Raw genomic sequence first — 3,707 nt, 5'->3', positions numbered from 1 at the left:
TGCCAAGTAGTGGGAGTGGGTGGGTAGGGAAGCAGGGGCGGGGGGGGTATAGCGAACTTTCGGGATAGCATTTGAAATGTTAATAAAGAAACTAATAATAAAAAATTAAAAAATATAATAATGGCTAAGATACATGTAACAGAAAAGTAAAAGATATGTATGACCACTCTTTGTGTGGGTGATAAGAACATTTAAAATCTACTATCTTAGAAATTGTCAAATACTCTATACACTATTATTAAATATAGTCACCATGCTATGCAAAACTTACACATCCTGTCTATCTGAAACTTTGCTCCTCTACTTTGCCCAGTATTGCCCAGCCCATACTTAGCAAATACTAGTCTACATTCTTCCTATATGAGTTAAAGTTTTATATAGTATGTGTATAAGGAAGATCATGTCAGTATGCTCACAAGTGTCATCACAAATGATGAGATTACCTTCTTTGAAAGGCTGAACTTTACTTCAGTATTATATAATGTATAAATTATAATTATATTTTATATCATATATTTATATAGTATATCATATTTTATGTTATATAATATTATATATATATATAAATTTATAATTATATATATGGTGCTGTGAGTTTCATATTTCCTCATTTATCAGGCATCAATGGATGTATGAGTTGTTTCCATTTCATCAACATATTGATTTCTCTTTCCTCTGGATCATATAATTTCTTGAGTTTCAAGCACAAACATGCATATATTTAGAACTAGTGAAGTTAAAAATTAAAACATTAAAGAAAGAAAAAACAAAAACTTTACAGAATAAAATTCCCCCAATTCAAGAACAAAGAAAAGCATATTGTGCAGAGCATAGAGTCAAGCAATGACCACAGTGGACCACATCATCTGAAGGCATCAGGGATCTGACCATCAATCAGATGTGTCCCTATTATTATGACAATCACTATCAGATATGCTATGGACATAACACCATCAGTAGAACTTTCTATGAGAACTCTGAGGAATGGATATATCTGGTAGGTTATTTTTTCACTCTGACATGCACATCTTGTATTAAGAGAAACCTGAACATGGCATATGTAGGATTCTTTGTTCAAACTCATCTGTAATACTTGGGTCCCACCAATAATGCTCAAGCAAGCATGAGTTGTAGGTTGACTTGCATCTCCCTGAAAATAAATATTCAAACAGCATTGCTATTTAGTATATTATATGGGCCATTTAAAGTAGTTAAGATGAAGAAATCCCCACAAGGTGTCATAATGATATGACACAGGAAAATGGTGTGGGCTATATTCTGAGTCTTTGATAGTGGAAACTAAAGATCATCAAGTCCAAGTGGACCAGGGACCACAACATAAAACCAGATACACTGAATCTAATAGAATAGTAAGTGTGACAGAGCCTTGAACTAATTGGCAGAGGGGGAAATTTTCTAAGCAGAACTCAAATGGCTCATGCTTTAAGATCAAGGATAGATAAATGGGGCCTCATGACACTGGAAAGCTTCTGTAACGCAAAGGATTTAGTCATAAGACAAAGTGATAACCTACAGATTGGGGAAAAATTTTCATTAACCCCATGTCTGATAGAGGATTAATATCCAAAATACATAAGAACTCAAGGAGCTAACCACTCAAATATAGCCTGGCAATGAAAACACAACTCAATTAATATGAATACAAGCTGTGTGCCTAGATTGGGCAGATCTAACACTACATTACCATCTTCCACATCTATGAAGCCCCTTATAACTTGCAGTTTCTCCAGGTCACATGCTCCTGCTCTGCTTTCCTTCCACCCCCTCCATTGTCATCCTTTCTCTCTCCCACCCTCCTTCTCTCTTACAACTTTCAGCTCCACCTTCCCTTTATCTCTGCCCAATCATTGGCTCTAGTATTTATTTATAAATTAAGGTGGGAAGAAAGTTTACAGGAAATCTCCTGAGTGCTGACTCATTCCTTGTTTGCAGCCCCTCTCAGAAGAACAGAATTATCATCAAATAAAATTAGCCCCAGGGCTATCTGCAACACCAAACACCCCAGTCAGAAAACAGGATATAGAACTAAACTGAGAATTCGCAACAGAGGAATCTCAAATGACTGAGAAGCATAAGAAATATTCAAAGTTCTTAGTGATCAGAGAATTGCAAATCAAAATGACCCTGACATTTCTCCTTACACCAGTCAGAATGGATAAGATCATAATATCAGATGAAAACACATGTTGGGAAGGATGTGAAGAAAGAGGAATATTCCTCTATTGGTGGTGGGATTACATCTAGTAAAACCACTCTGAAAGTCAATACGGAGGTTTTTCAGAGAATTGGAAAGAGATGTATCTGAAGACTCAGCAATACCACTCTTAGGAATGTAACCAAATAATGCTCCACCGTGCCACAGGGGCACATATTACATTATGCTTATGGTGGTCTTGTTTGTGATAGCCAGAAGCTGTAAACAACCTCAATGTCCCACTACAGAAGAATGGATGCAGACAATGTAGTTCATTTACACAATGAAGTATTACTCAACTATTAAGAATTCTGAGTTTTGCAGGCAAATGCATGGAACTAGAAAATATCATCCTGAGTAAGGTAATTCAGACCCAAAATACATGCATGGTATGTACCCACTAATAAGTGGATATTAGCCAAAAAAGTACAGAATATTGAGGAAACAACTTACAAAACTCAAGAATGTCAACAAGTTGAAGGGTCCAAGTGAGGATATCTCAGTCCCAAATGGGACTGAGAAGAAAGCAATCATAGAGGGGAGGAGGGAGGGACCTGGAAGGGAAAGGGGACAGAGGAAAAAAGAGAGGGACATGATATTGGGTGAGGTGGGAAAGACTTAAGCCCTGAGGACTAGCAGAAAGAATGGAAATAGGCAACCTTGGCAAGTAGGAGGTTGGGGCACACTTTAAAATGTACCAGAGACCTGGGAGACCCTCAGGATTCAAAGGGAGGAACCTTAGATGAAATGTCCTACAGTGGGGAGAGGGAACTTGTAGAGCCTTCCTCCAGCAAAAAGAAAGGGCATCAAGTGAAGTATGGGGTCGCCATCCCTCAGTTAAAAACTCTAATCCAGAATTGTTCCTTTCTGAAAGAAATGCAGGATAAAAATGAAGCAACTGAGGAAAAGAAGGTCCAGTGACAGGCCCAAACTGGGATCCAGCACAAGGGGAGGCCCCAAGTCCTGACACTTTTACAGAAGCTATGGAATGATCACAAAAAGGGACCTATCATGACTGCCCTCCAAAAGCACCAACAACTAGCTGAAAAAGTCAGATGCAGATATTTGCACCCAACCAGTGATCCCTGTGGTTGAGTTAGGGGGAAGCTGGAAGAAGATGAGGAGGAGGGTGAACCTGTAGGAAGACCAGCAGTCTCAATTAACCTGGACTCCTAAGATCTCTCAGTCAATGGACTACCAACCTGGCAGCATACACCAACTTATATGATACTCCCAATACATATATAACAGAGGACTTCCTGGTCTGTATTTATTCAGAGAAGATGCACCTAACTCTCAAGAGCCTGGAGTCCGCAGGGTGTTTAGAGGTTTGATGTGGTAGGAGGGGTGGGGACATTCTCATGGAGACAGGGGTCCTTGGAGGAGGTATGGAATGTGGAACAGTGGGAGAGTTGATTGGGAAGAGAATAAAATCTGGAGTGTAAAAAAGACTTGCAGTAACAATTTCTTACAAATATCATTTTTAACAAGA

Source organism: Mus pahari, chromosome 6, assembly GCF_900095145.1.
Source record: "Mus pahari chromosome 6, PAHARI_EIJ_v1.1, whole genome shotgun sequence".
Classification (NCBI taxonomy): domain Eukaryota; kingdom Metazoa; phylum Chordata; class Mammalia; order Rodentia; family Muridae; genus Mus; species Mus pahari.
Note: the sequence above shows the minus strand (reverse complement) of the source record.